The sequence below is a fragment of the Tachypleus tridentatus genome, chromosome 12, assembly GCF_004210375.1.
Source record: "Tachypleus tridentatus isolate NWPU-2018 chromosome 12, ASM421037v1, whole genome shotgun sequence".
NCBI classification, from domain to species: Eukaryota; Metazoa; Arthropoda; class Merostomata; order Xiphosura; family Limulidae; genus Tachypleus; species Tachypleus tridentatus.
The window spans coordinates 21,571,550-21,587,653 of NC_134836.1; the positions used below are offsets into that span (position 1 = coordinate 21,571,550).

Below are 16,104 nucleotides of genomic sequence, written 5' to 3' on the forward strand. Positions count from 1 at the left end.
GCGGACACATCCCTCTATTAGATCTGACAGAAGCTTTGGCTATGCGCAGTATTGACTTCCCTTAAGTTTATCAATTCAAAAGCAGGGACGGCGAATACAGATAGCTTTCGTGTAGCTTTGAGCGAAATCCAAAACACACACACATCCATTGCACTAACTAATATCGCTCACGTTTTCGTATAAGGTTAAAACAATATGAACAAGAAAATAAAGTTTAATTGTTATTGTTTTTTGTTATTTTTTGTTGTTGTTGTTTTTACCGTAAAAAGTTAACCTCTCTTGATGTCATCTGATACTAGCTAGTCAAATGCCCAGGATGGCCAGGTTTGACTCGCCAAAATGAAGGTCGCGGGTTCGAATTCCAGTCCCACCAAACGTGCACACCCTTTAGTCTTGAAGGCGTTACAATATTACGATCAATCCCACTATTCGTTGGTAAAAGAATGGCAGTAAATGGTTATTAGGTTAGAGGTAAGACAGCTGGTCAGAGATTACTCTAATCGAACAACAGAATTTGACCATCGCTCTTTTAGCCCACCCACTGTTCCAATATACAAAGTGCGATTTTGCAACAACAAAACGCGAACCATGGACTCTTGTATTAATAGTCCAGCATCTTACACCTAATCTTAACATAAAAAGTTTTAATTTTGATTTGTGTGCCGTCATTGATTCTCCACCCCTTGAAAAAAAAGTCAGTTGATTGTATTTATGTTTTGCCTAAGGTACACTCAACACAATTGATACCAACTCCATATAACTGCGAAGTATTTAATTAATTTGATGATGGCGCGCTTACTTGCGCAATCTTTACTTATCTCCAAACAAACAGGTATCGGTGAAAAAATTGATGAGAGCTTTTTATGTCCTTAATTACAAAGATGGTTAAACAGCTATCGACCCGACCAATTTGTTGTCGCTGAAATAGGTTTTTTGGTTTGGAATTTCGCACAAAGCTACTCGAGGGCTATCTGTGCTAGTCGTCCCTAATTTAGCAGTGTAAGACTAAAGGGAAGGCAGCTAGTCATCACCACCAACCGCCAACTCTTGGGCTACTCTTTTACCAACGAATAGTGGGATTGACCGTCACATTATAACGCCCCCACGGCTGGGAGGGCGAACATGTTTGGCGCGACACGGTCGCGAACCCGCAACCCTCAGATTACGAAGCGCACGCCTTAACGCGCTAGGCCATGCCAGGCCCCACGCTGAAATAGAGTCCCAAAAGTAGTATATTTATATTCTTTTATGTAACTGATACGAAATAAAAGAAAGTTTTATCATTCGCTGCTAATGAATAACCGATCAAACTATGAATAAGTTGCAATCGTTAAAATCAAATAAAATCAACTCTAATTGGATGAATAATTTTTCATTTAGGCACCATAAGTAAAGTGAACTAAAACTTTATAGTCCAATAGAATTGGTATCCAATGCTTTTCATTTATATAGGATACTGGTTAAGTATGCGTAAATGTTCACAAAGAGTAACAGCTGTGCAATATATTTAGCACACCTTGCCTTCAATGCTTATTTGGATACGTGTGTTTATTTTCATTTATCATCTAAGTTAATACAGCCAGTTCTAATAGCCCTCCAAATTATCCTATTTGTAAGTCCTAAAATGAAATCTCCTAAAATTTAAACGTAAATAGTCTTACTTATTTTAAGTAGTTGTGTTCTTAACTCGAAACAAACTAAAATTCGCCTTGCTTCTGTGTTATAGACTAGTATACGAGGTAAAGATAGAACTTTCCATAAGATAACCTGATACATTTCATCATAATCAGAATTATAAATAAGAAAAGAACCGATTATTGAGACTTCAACAAAAATTACTTTCCAACTTTCGTGTAGTCCAATATCTCTACGCGAGGACAATACAGAGACAAAAAGCATAAAGTTTGTTTGTTTTGGAATTTCGCACAAAGCTACTCGAGGGCTATCTGTGCTAGCCGTCCCTAATTTAGCAGTGTAAGACTAGAGGGAAGACAGCTAGTCATCACCACCCACCGCCAACTCTTGGGCTACTCTTTTACCAACGAATAGTGGGATTGACCGTCACATTATACACCCCCACGGCTGGGATGGCGAGCATGTTTAGCGCGACGCGGGTGCGAACCCGCGACCCTCGGATTACGAGTCGCACGCCTTACGCGCTTGGCCATGCCAGGCCTAAAAAGCAGAAAGAATAGCCACTTTGAACGTAACTCTAAACTAGACCGCAGCGACACCACAGATCTGTATCGTGAAACTGGTGTTCAGAAGAAAAATCTTTGAATTAGAAATTTAAAATAACCACAATAAATTCATGTAAGTTAAAATAATATCATGACATGTGGCTAGTAAAACGTGCTCATTAGTATTGAGTCTTCTTTATATCTCTAGTTATAATTTATAATTGGTTAACAAGTGGTGGGTAGGTGCCTAAGAATTGTAGAGTTACTAACGTTACTCCTATTTCATTATAGACTACTGAGTCTTTCTTTGGGCGTGGGAAAAAGTTTAAGAAGTCTTACAAAATAAGCTTTAAAATAATTTAATGAAATTTAATACAAACATCAACGTGAGTTCATCAAAATACCGAACAAAAACTTGAATTATGTGCAACCTTGGATGAGATGGTGTGGACTGTACGTATTTAGGATTTTCATAAAGCTTTTCATAAGATGATGTATTGAAGCTTAGCTAAGAAAAAGACATCAATGAGGATTTGAAAAGATTAGTGAATTGGATTGTGGGGTGGTTGGATGACAGAAAACAAAATATTATATCAATGGAGTCCACTGGTTCAAATCGGTTCTTTGTTAACAGAAGGTAACCTGTGCTTAAGCCTTTTCGTGTTTTTTTATGTACATTATGATACTGATAGGAGAATAATAAGTAAGTTAGCAAAGTTAGCCGATGACATTAAATTATTGTATTGGATATGATATATCAAAACAATTTTTGAGCATATAAATCAACTAGACACATAGCAATTATGGCCAATATAAAGTCGCAGTGGAAAGAAATATATAAGAACTGTATTTTTGTCGTTGGGCATAACGAAGGTATTGTTATAGCATTGGAAATTGACAAATTTTTGAAAGGGTGTATAACCGTCCTTTTCGACGCAAATTATTCACACACTCAGATCATAAAAATTTATTTAAGTCGGGAATTTACAATTTCTAAAGTTTTTCGTTTTAAAATATTAGTATAGACTGAGTAGAGGTCTATAATGAGAAAAAGTTTTTTTTTTACAACTTGGTAACAAGAATAAAAAAATTTGGTTTGTTATGAATTTTGTGGAAAGCTACACGAGGGCTATCTGCGCCAGCTGTCCCTAATTTAGCAGTGTAAAACAAGAGGGAAGGCAGCTAGTCATCACCACCCAACGCCAACTCTTGGGCTACTTTTTTACCAACGAACAGTGGGAATAAAAGGAAGGTTGAAAAGTGTCAAACACTGTCTTTAATATGAAGGTAAAGTGAGCAACTTATTATAACGTAAAATCTAAACGTAAAGGAAGGTTTTATAATGTGATTATTGTACTTGCTGCGCTGAAGAACAAACTTTAATATTGCATCTATTTTAGAGTTGTAACACCGCCTTATTAAGTGAGACTACAGTATATTATAATAGAAGCACAACACACAGACATTTTATGTATGTAAACATCCGCTTTTACAATAACTTACACAGTGGATGTACTTTTAAAGTAGCAACTGTCATAACTTCAGTGCTGCTCACTCCGAAAACCAAAAGCTATAGGAATGCAGGCTAAGTTTATAAGTTATATAACAAAAAACATTCCCCGTGCGCACTGAACATAGACGATTAACAAAGGAACGAGGAGTCGGTGTAAAATTTGATAAAGTAACATTTTAGAAAGCATTAATTATGGACATACATAGTACTTCATTTTATTACGACGAAAGAACTGATTTTCAACAATTTCCCTAACATGCGTTATCGCTCCTGTTTTGGTGTCTATCTTTTGTTCTTGGATAAAGAGTAAAAGACCCCTTTGCTCTCGTAGTTTCTTGAGTTCAAATGTAGGCGTTTGAAGGATTTCCGGTAATGTTTCAGAAATGAAGTGACCTGCCTTGTTAGATGGATAGAGAAACTGAGATCTCTAGGTATAATCCACTCAGTAACGTACACATAAAAAGGTTTGTTTGTTTTGTTTTTCTTATAGCAAAGCCACATCGGTCTACCTGCTGAGCCCATCGATGGAAAATCGAACCCCTGATTTTAGCGTTGTAAATCCGTAGACTTACCCCTGTACTAGCGGGGGGCACACATAAAAAGATACACATTATATACCTATCGATCAGTTATTGAGCTTTGCAGACTTAAAAAAACGACAGCTATATACATATTATACACACTATCCAAAATTGCCATATTCTTATTACTATACGGTGAAAGCCGTTGTCGCGAAGCAGTTGCTGCCTTGAGACACAAGACATAATTTGTTATTTCTACAGTTTTTTCGCCTTTTCTTAACTGTTAAAAAAAAACAGCATCAGAATAGTCATGCAAGAACAATACTTTACTTAACTGTTCAACAAAACGACATCAAAATAGTCATACAAGAACAATACTTAACTGTTGAACAAAACAACATCAGAATAGTCATACAAGAACAATAATTAAATCACCATTTTTAAACAGAGAGAGGAAAAAAGAACGTGTGTGTGTGTTTTCTTATAGCAAAGCCACTTCGGGCTATCTGCTGAGCCCACCGAGGGGAATCGAACCCCTGATTTTAGCGTTGTAAATGCGGAGACATACCGCTTTACCAGAGGGGGAGGAAAAAAAAAGAAACGTTTTGTTATTTTTATTACTTTGAACAATCTATAATAATTACAAACACATACATATGTATGTATATATACGTACATATATATAGAATAAATAAACATATTTTTGTTTAATAACGTTTCCCAAAAAGTTGGTAGTTTTTTCCAACTGACAGGTAAAGTGACACCTTGAACTAACTTTTTGATAGAAATGACTGACAGTGACGAGAACTTATAAAATAGCTCCATTGTTTAATGAATGTATTTTTCTCAGTCTGAAACCGATTCTTAATAGACTTACATCAACTACAACTGATATTTCCGATGTCTCCCAACCTCCAATAAAAGCTCCATATAAAGTGAATGCATTATTTTTAATTGTTTTGTATGTTATAATAAAGATTTTTCTACTTGGTTTTCATTATGTCTGGCCTCTTTCTTTGTCTGTAATTCAGTCAGAAGTCATGGATAACAGTTTAACTTAATACAATATTTTATATTGATCGTCTTGTTAGTTTGTGGGAACTATCCCCCCAAATACTCCAAGGAAAATCAGTGAACCTGAGAACACCACATGAGAATGAAAAATCAAATTCTAATACATCAGTTACACTTTATCAGGATTTTTTTTTATGCTGCAGTAAGCACTTCATCCTTTTAAAAGCAGCTTTATACTAGCAGTGCAATTTGAGGCTGTTGGCACAGAATCCAATAGATAACTATCTATTTTTACAAAAACGTAAAAGTGGCGCGTATGTTAATGCTTATTAAAGTCTATGACTGAACATAAGAAATACGCAGAGAAAAAGAGTGTTTTATGTTATGTTTCAGAGACTAACTGAAGCCTAATACTATTATGATAATAACGTCATTACGCTTCAAATATATTCTACTCATTACTGAACTGATCCTTTGATTTATTAGCTTAGTACACACAAATGCATTTGAGGTAAACTAAGGGTAAACTAAATCCACGCATTTCCTGTAACTGGTGATTTAAATGCTCTTTTCTGATACGATTTCATATGTTTAGACAGCTGGAACACCTTACACGTGGCTACGATAACGTAAGGGTATTATTTGAAGAGGAAAACAAATTAATTAAACGTTTGTTAAAGCTGTTGAAACGTGGAAGGAATGGATTAACATATTATAATTCTTGTAACCTGGTTTCCAGTTCACTGTCTTTTGCCGGAAGTGCAAAGAAGCTAGAATAATGTTTGTTTGTTTTTGTTGTTTGAATTTCGCACAAAGCTAAACGAGGGCTACCTGCGCTAGCCGTCTTTAACTCAGCAGTGTAAGACTAGAGGGAAGGCAGCTAGTTATCACCATCCACCGCAAACTGTTGGGCTACTATTTTACCAACGAATAGTGGGATTGATTGCCACTTTATAACGCCCCTAAAGCTTAAAAGGCTACAGGTTTGGTGTGACTGGGATTCAAAGCCCCGGACTTCAGCATTGTAAATTCGTAGACTTGTCGCTGTTTCTCTGTGGAACTGAAAAGCTTGTACGCAAAACAAAGGACAAAATTTGCGATGAATTAATAGTCATGAACAATGCGAGCACATTTATATTGAAACTTTTAATTTTGTAATAATGCTTATTATTTTATCAAAATTATAGTCATGAATAGCCGAAGTTACTATTGAGCTCGCATAAGAACACATTACTCATCAAGTTTCCAGTACCGGTTTTACCATGACTTATAAGTTGTACCTTATCTCTTTACTTTTGATGAAAAGGTTAATTCATACGAAACTAAACGATAAAGATATATTCGCTGAGAAATCGATAACTGAAATCCCTGCTTCATTCGCGAAAGCTCTACTTGAATGACAATAAAAGCATTCCTAGGTCGTTTTCATTTCCCGCCACGTTTAAAGTGATGATTCTTCTGTGACATGAGAGATAAAATTCCCTAAATAAGGACGGTTCCCACGGCTTAAAGTAATCTGTCTGATTAATGCACGCCCATTAACGATTTAGCGTGAAGGTAATCGATACTTTTTGTTTTTTGTTGTTGTTTTCTTAAGTTTAAAATAGCTTAAATTCAGAAATTAAAATGTAAAGAAGATTCTAAGCTTAGCTTCCATTGCTCACTACTGTAAAGTTGGAAAACTTGCACTAGAATTACGGCTTAAAGCCTATTTTCTTTATAAATCCCATGGCCAGGTGGTTAAGGCACACGAGTTATAATCCGAGGGTCGAAGATTCGAATCCCCATCACACCAGCCATGCTCGCCCCTTCAGCCGCAGGGCGTTATTATGTTACGTTCAATCCCACTATTCGTTGGTAGAAGCGTAGCCCAAGAGTTGGCGGTGGGTGGTGATGACTAGCTGTCTTCCCTCTAGTCTTACGCTGCTAAATTAGGGATGGCTAGCGTAGATAGCCCTCGTGTAGATTAGCGTGAAATTCAAAACAAACATAAATCTTTCTAAATTCATACATAATCTATTATGTCAGAATCAAGCGACAAGGTCCTCATTTCCTTTTCGTAGAAATAAAATAGCCTTTCCATTCATATTTTTAAACATATGATACTGTATGTATGCAAATTAGTATCTACGCAAAATAAGTGAAATGTTGGTGCGTCAACCTGGTTGTTTCACATCCTGGTGGCAAACTAAAAAAGCTTTATATATATATATATATATAAGTTGTGTTTTAGTTTTTGACGATTTAGTTTGAATATTTAGTTCCCCGGTTGCTCAGCAGTAAGCTTCAGGACTTACAAAGCTAAAATTCAGGGATCATTTTCCGCGGCAGACACAAAACAGATGGCACATAGTTTGTAATTTTGCGCATACGACTGGTTCGCATGCTTATAGTTAGTTTACAGACTTACAACTCTGAAATCCGAGGCTCGAATTTCCTTAGTGAACACAGCAAATAGCCCAAAATGACTCTGCTTAAAAAAACAAACAACAAATGTATTTTCGCACCACCTCCGTGGCTCAGCGGTAAATCTGCGGAGGTACAGTGATAAAAACTGGGTTTCGATACTGTCTATGGGCAGAGTACAGATAGCCCATTGTGTTGCTTTGTACTTAACTACAAACAAACAAACTCATAGTTAACTATTCGAATTTATATAGTGTAATATTCTTCTGATTCAAGCGGATATCAGGCTATCACAAATATTATACAGGTAATAAAGATACCTTATCGATACCTAAAAACGGAGGTTGGTCAAGAAAGATGAGATATTCTAACACAATAAGTTCGATAACCAGGAGATTTCGAAGATAGGCTTTCTTTCTTTGTGATTCACTAACTTTTCTGAAAATGGAAGGTCCACTTTCCGAAACAAATTGAATTATATGGATTCTTATACTGTAGCGATTGATAGGTAACGTAATCTACAAATTACACTTTCATTGCCGAATAGTTTAGAGAAAATAATGTTGGAATTATTTAGTTCAGATATGTAATAAAATTTGATTTTATTAAACTAAGTATCATATTTAAGTATATATTATGAGTACCTATTTTTATGCACCGTATAAGTATATATATTTCAAAAGGTGATTGTTTTCGTTTTTTTTGAATTTCATGCAAAGCTACTCGAGGGCTATCTGCGCTAGTCGTCCCTAACTTAGCAATGTAAGATTGGAGGGAATGCAACTATTAATCACCACCACCTCGTTCCAACTCTTAGGCTACTCTTTTACTAACGAATAGAGGGATTGACCGTCACATTATAACGCCCCCACGGTTGAAAATACGAGCACGTTTGGTACGACGGGGATACGAACCCTCGACCCTCAGATTACGAGTCGCACACCTTAACCCACTTGGCCATGCCGGGCAATTTTAAAGAGGGAAAACAAATTCAAAATTAGTTGTTGCTACTATAGATAATAGTAAATTTGTAGAAAATAGACGTTGATAGTGGACACAAACTAAAAAGAAGCGTATTTATTAGATGTTATAGTAATAGAGAACGAAAATAAATGTAAATGTAAACGTTGCAGTCAGCAAAGACGGAAAATAAAGCGCTAATATAATAGCCTATAATCAACAATGGCTGCAAATAAAACATAGTTATCAGAATTCATAGTAAACAAAGACCAAAAACAAATAATAAATGTTAGAATTTATAGTAAACAAAGACCAAAAACAAATAATAAATGTTAGAATTTATAGTAAACAAAGACCAAAAACAAATAATAAATGTTAGAAGTTATGGTAAACAAAGACAAAAAATAAATAATAAACCTTAAAAGTAACAGTAAACAAAGACCAAAAATAAATAATAAACCTCAAAAGTTATAGTAAACAAAGACAAAAATAAATAATAAACCTTAAAAGTTATAGTAAACAAAGACCAAAAATAAATAATAAACCTCAGAAGTTATAGCAAACAAAGAGTGATAACAAATAATAAGCGTTAGAAGTTAGAGGAATGGATTAACATGCTATAATTCTTGTAACCTGGTTCCAGTTTACTGTCTTTTTTCAGCAGTGTAAAGAAGTTATAATAATTTCTAGTTTTGTTTGAATTTCGCGCAAAGCTAAACGAGGGCTATCTGCGCTAGCCGTCTCTAATTTAGTAGTGTAAGACTAGAGGGAAGGCAGCTAGTCATCACCACCCACCGCCAACTCTTGAGCTACTCTTTTACCAACGAATAGTGGGTAAAATAGTGTCACATTATAACACCCCCACGGCAGAAATGGCGAGTATGTTTGGTGTGACGGGGGATTCGAACTCGCGACCCTTGGATAAGGAGTCGAGTGCCTTAGCCACCTGGCCATGCCGAGTTTTATTCAAAGATGTGTTAAAATAGGTAATTCTGTAATAAGTTCCTACAATATTATTGCTGGTATTAATTTTTCCATAGATTTGCTGATTGAATTATTATATGTTTACTGTGTATTATGTAAAATTATGAATCCTCACAAATAATAGATTTGAATGAGAAATAAGCACAAAGTAAAGTTTTTGCCATTAATTATAGTATAAGATTCGTGTGTTTTTTTTATTGCAAAGCTTTCTTGGACTATCTGCTGTGTCCACCGAGACTTTCCCCTGTCCCTGTAGTATAAGGTAGTCTATCTATATTTTCTTTCTGTGGAACTTACGATGGAACTTTTTTTTTCATATCTATGTGTTTATATGAACAGTATAAATGCTGTTATCTGATTATTATCTAATTTGGTACCAAGGTTAAGCATCATTCACTGACCATTTCTTTAATCTTTGGTGAATATAGTTCAAATGTGACCTGGCAAGAACTGGTGGATGGAGCTCCAATTACAACATGTGGATTGTCGTTTTGAATCCCTGTCACCTAACACGCTCTCCCTTTCAGCCGTGGATGCGTTATAATGTAATGTTAAAAGAATAGACGGCAAGTGTTGATGACTGGTTACCTTCTCTCTAGTTTTTTACTACTAAATGAAGGTCAGCTACAAGCAGCTATATCTACCTGAAAATCATTGATGATGCACCAGCGTCTAACAAGCCTCAACGAACTCATGCGGTCTCCAAACTAAAAAAAAAAAGAAAAAACTCCCAAATTTTAAGGCCATACTGGGATTTTAAAAAACGGTCAAAACCCAGAAACAATTTAAGATAGTATGTGAATCTTGACACCCTGACCAGCATTTTGAATCATTTAATGTATTACTGAAAAGTCATAACCTTTAGAGTCAAAACTGTACTCTCTTAGTGTCTCTCCGGTAGACCTGTATAACTATCCTTGTATGCCTATCATTGGAAAATAACTACACACAATATTTTCATTGTATATCTGAATGCTATTGGATTATACTGGTCAGTAAATTCTCTATGTTTCTTCATTCCCACAATGTAACTCTACGCTATATTTTTTAAACAAAATAACTGTGATTTTTGAAAGGCTCTGAGAGGTTTTTGTTTAGTAATCAGATGTCGTACGAATTACATTTAACGTTGCCAGATACTCTTGATGTTAAGGTGTAATCCGAGGATCGCAAGTTCGAATCTCCGTCGCACCAAACATGCTCACCCTTTCAGCCGTGGGGGCGTTATAATGTGACAGTCATCCACACTATTCTTTGATAAAAGAGTAGCCCGAGAGTTGGTGGTGGGTGGTGATGACTAGCTGCCTTCCCTCTAGTCTTACACTGCTAAATTAGGGACGGCTAGCGCAGATAGTTCTCGAGTAGCTTCACGCAAGACACTCAAAAAAAAAAAAGAAAAAAAACTCCCAAATTTTAAGGCCATACTGGGATTTTAAAAAAACGGTCAAAACCCAGAAACAATTTAAGATAGTATGTGAATCTTGACACCCTGACCAGCATTTTGAATCATTTAATGATTCATTTTTACAGTTAAAATGATAAGGTGATCTGAATATCTGTTTTTTTTAAAGTCGAGTGCTTTAAACACCTGGCTATCCCGGGCCATAGTGACATGTATATTATAATATGTTAGAGATCTAAATGTTACTATTAAGGTATTATGGATATTAAATGTAAATTTTGTATGTAACTTGTTTTTTTAGGGCCCCTAATAAAATCTGAATCATGGGCTCACGAGTAATGACGCTTAAATAGTGTAAATATAATACCCACAGTTAATTCAAAGACGTTAGGCTGAAAAATAAGTATATATGTAAATATATATATATATTTTCTTTCATATTATCTGACAAAACTAACAAAACCACTGACACCGAAACAGTGCTAGAGCAGCTCCTTTCAAAAACTCCTTAGATGCACTTCGTCTGTCATTTGAGTAATAGTTTTCCGTTTCAGGTTTCCTAGCAAGTCTCGCCTTTCGTCTGGCAAGTTTCAGGTTTAATTGTGGCTTCAGTAAGCCACGTTATTGAAAGATATCAAATCTTATCCGACGTGAACAAAACAGAAAACCAGTCTTACACGACTAGTTAATAAGTTCAATGTATTGACTTAATATTGCGTCCTTCTCTCTGACATTCTACTAAATGTATCTTTCAATGTATTACTTAGTCTTCAAAAACTATTTTACACTAAAAAAATTCCCGACTTTATGTAAACAACTCTTCTTTATTTTTGCAAGTCAACTTCGCAACTTTGGAGGCATCGAGAGCATAATGTTTTTTTATGTTGTTATTAAAAACGGTCGCAAGAGTTTCAGTCTATTTTTGTTTTATATTATGATTACGTATAAAGCTACAGTGATGAGAGATACCTCTGAATTTAAATTTTATTGCTATGATATTAAGGTGATCTGAATATTCTGTTTTACAGTTAAAATGACAGGGAGATCTGAATATTCTGTTTTACAGTTAAAATGTCAGGGTGATCTGAATATTCTGTTTTACTGCTAAGGTATTAAAATGATCTGAATATTCTGTTTTACAGTTAAAATGACAGGGTAATCTGAATAGTCTGTTTTTATTGTTAAAATGACAGGGTTATCTGAATAGTCTGTTTTACAGTTAAAATGACAGGGTGATCTGAATATTCTATTTTACAGTTAAAATGACAGGGTGATCTGAATATTCTGTTTTACAGTTAAAATGACAGGGTAATCTGAATAGTCTGTTTTTATTGTTAAAATGACAGGGTTATCTGAATAGTCTGTTTTACAGTTAAAATGACAGGGTGATCTGAATATTCTATTTTACTGCCAAGGTATTAAAATGATCTGAGTATTCTATTTTACTGCCAAGGTATTAAAATGATCTGAATATTCTATTTTACAGTTAAAATGACAGGGAGATCTGAATATTCTGTTTTACAGTTAAAATGTCAGGGTGATCTGAATATTCTGTTTTACTGCTAAGGTATTAAAATGATCTGAATATTCTGTTTTACAGTTAAAATGACAGGGTAATCTGAATAGTCTGTTTTTATTGTTAAAATGACAGGGTTATCTGAATAGTCTGTTTTACAGTTAAAATGACAGGGTGATCTGAATATTCTATTTTACTGCCAAGGTATTAAAATGATCTGAGTATTCTATTTTACTGCCAAGGTATTAAAATGATCTGAATATTCTATTTTACAGTTAAAATGACAGGGTGATCTGAATAAAGTGTTTTTATTGTTAAAATGACAGGGCGATCTGAATATTCTGTTTTACAGTTAAAATGACAGGGTGATCTGAATATTCTGTTTTACAGTTAAAATGACAGGGTGATCTGAATATTCTGTTTCACAGTTAAAATGACAGGGTGATCTGAATATTCTGTTTCACAGTTAAAATGGCAGGGTGATCTGAATATTCTGTTTTACTGCCAAAGTATAAAAATGATCTGATATTCTGTTTTACAGTTAAAATGATAACGTGATCTGAATAGTCTGATTTTATTGTTAAAGTGACAGGGTGATCTGAATATTCTGTTTTACAGTTAAAATGATAGGGTGGTCTGAATAGTCTGTTTTTATTGTTTAAATGATAGGGTGATATGAATATACTGTTTTACAGTTAAAATGACAGGGTTATCTGAACATTCTGTTTTACAATTAAAATGATAGGGTGATCTGAATAGTCTGTTTTACTGCCAAGATATTAAAATGATCTGAATATTCTGTTTTTATTGTTAAAATGACAGGGTGATCAGAATATTATGTTTTACTGCCAAGATATTAAAATGTTCTGAATATTCTGTTTCACTTTCAATCTGTCAAATTTGCCGAAGTATTTTATTTTACTGGTAGAATTTTTTTGTCTTAAAAAAAACAGGTGTGTTGAAATACTCTTTAACACTTACAGTTTGAAATTAACTTAAGAGGTGTTAACAGTAATAATACTAAATCTTAACAGACTTAATATGTATATTCCATCCACATTCACCCGTTGTTATTTCCACATTTGTGTCAGTCCTTAATTGTAGCATACCATCAGCTTTGGTTATTCTTACTAAAGTCATTTTCTAATGCCTGAAATATTAGGAGTTTATATTTTAATTACGTTTTTAACTACATAATTAAGTACAACAAAATTTCAGTGCTAACTTTCCTCGTGTAACAATGTTGTTATACAGGGTTGTTGTTTTATAACTATGTTAATACAACTCCAAATGTGTAGAAAAACTCTAGAACTTGTAAAAATATTTCTATAAAAACAAAATAAAGACAAAAAACAATGGACGGAAAGTAAATTTGCAAAAGCGACACCATATCTTGAAAGTTAAATAAGAAACACTTTGGTTTCTACATTAGCAATACATTCTCGCATAATAAATACTGATTAAAACTTGGTGTTTTATTGAACAGTTTCTATGTGAATCGTCTACATCTTTATACTAAAATGGCTTAGCAATATGTTTTATTTTCAAACCAATCCCTGTCTATCTGAGTCTTATTTTATACTCTAAACATATTTTGCTAAATTATGTGCTACTTTAAGTAAATTTAAGTAATTACAACATATGCCTCGTAAACCGCGTCGAGTTCAAATCCAGCAACAGCTCACCAATTAATGTGTTTCGTTGAAGTCATTTAAGCCCAAGTTTTGCAAACATTTTCATTCCCGACTCCCTTTAATAAAAATGATGTTTTACTCCACCCGTTTTCGAACGTGTAGAAGAGTGAGTTAAATGACGAGATATAAAAAAAAAGGATACGCATTAAAATGCTATATGTGTTGTAGTAATTACTTATCATTTTGATAAATAAAATTTAAAAAATTAAAACGCCTGGTTTAGAATTATTACACTAATGATTACCCTAATCGCTCGTCGTCCCTCCCACTCAAGGGATCATTCTCGCCCAATTGAGAGAGTCTGATGTAAATAGTTACAGCACACACACAAACATAAATACTCGATGATTTCAAATGCTGTATTAATATTGTAAAAACGTGTTTCTTCGTATGAGAAGATAAATTCTGGGTGTTCAGCAAAATCAAGAAAGCTCAATTGTTGTTTAATTTTTAACTCTGATCTGTAACAAATATATGATTTAACTAAAACTCTTCGTTCTAATAGTAAAGACGTGAACGTTACCTTTTTCACTGTACCCTATCTGCAAATCGCCTTCAAGGGATGAACAGCGATTGTTCTCTGTCGAACCTACTACTGGATGTTCTACTCGTGAATGGTTAGCTGTCGTAACAGTATTGGTTTAAATCCAGGAATAAGTCCGCGATTTCATGCACATAGGAGTGTCGTATCTCGCGAGTCACCGCTGTGCCCTGGTTTGCACGCGATCAGTGACGCCGCTTAAACTTTCCTCAAGGAATGATAAGCAGCACCTAAGTAAACATTTTTATGACATCAACCAAATAATCTCAAAAGAAAAAGGATTGTCATAGTAACAGTTATTAGAACAGTGTTCTTATGACCACATCCACAACTAAGGATTGAACAGAAAGTGATATGTGTAGAGAGTGAAAGGATCGTTCGGTTATTGTTGAAAGCCGAAGCTACAGAACATTAAAAAGATAACTCCGTTATCTATTTGGACAACCAAACTGTCCCCTGTCCTTTTTATTTCTTCTTGAGTAATATCAATCCAGGTAAACTTGACCAACCAACGAGCGAAAAGGTTACTTGTCACATGCCAGCGATAAGCCTTAACAACCATCGCTGTCTTGTAATCACCTGCCCTCTCTTGTAAATACGTATTAGAACCTTTCCTTCATGTGGGTTGAGATACAAACTACTGTTCAACAGTTTGATGGTGGTGATGTTATTATCACATTTCTGAGCATTTTCCCTTCAATTCCTCAATTTTTGGTCATCTATACTCTAACAAAACCACAAAGAACACCGCTTAAATCATTACATTTATAATAATATTTTGATCAAAGTAGGTTTCTAATTATCTAATGTATATTTCTTTTTGTTCTCTACTTTAGACAGTAACATTTAACTAACAGTATATCATTAAGTTTTTAAACTGAATGTCAAATAGCGATACAAAAGTTGCTTTGTACTGGTATTCTCAAATTCACATTACATGACATCATCGCATAATGCTACCTTTTTATGAAATAATAACGTAAACATCATTAAACTTAACTGCTTGAACGTTTAGTGGTAAAAGCAGATAAAACTATCTGTATTATTCCTATAAGTGACGCAAATAACAATTTGCAAATACAAATATTTGTGCTTTTTAACATTGACCTTTAGAAGGAAATGCACATGCAAACTGTTTGTATGTATTTTTCATATAACAAAGCCACCTTAGGGCTATCAGCTGTGTCCACCGAGAGGAAGCGAACTCCTGAATTTAGCGTTGTAAATCCGTAGACTTACAGCTATCAGAGAGGGTTGGTTTGGTTTGTTTTCAATTATGCGTCCCAATTTAGCAGTGTAAGAGTAGAGGGAAAGCAACCAGTCATCACCACCCACTGCTAACTCTGGGACTACTCTTTTACCAACGAATAGTG

The 16,104-nt window shown here is 34.7% G+C and overlaps 1 long non-coding RNA gene across 1 annotated transcript in view; it reads right to left on the reverse strand.

The window, feature by feature from the left end:
- The window catches only part of LOC143234730 (uncharacterized), a 60,609-nt gene extending 45,814 nt beyond the window's left edge, over positions 1–14,795 (reverse strand). Inside the window, exon 1 of the long non-coding RNA XR_013018778.1 lies at positions 14,714–14,795. This is a non-coding gene — a long non-coding RNA (uncharacterized LOC143234730). The remainder of the gene's footprint in view (positions 1–14,713) is intronic.
- Positions 14,796–16,104: the final 1,309 nt, after the last annotated feature.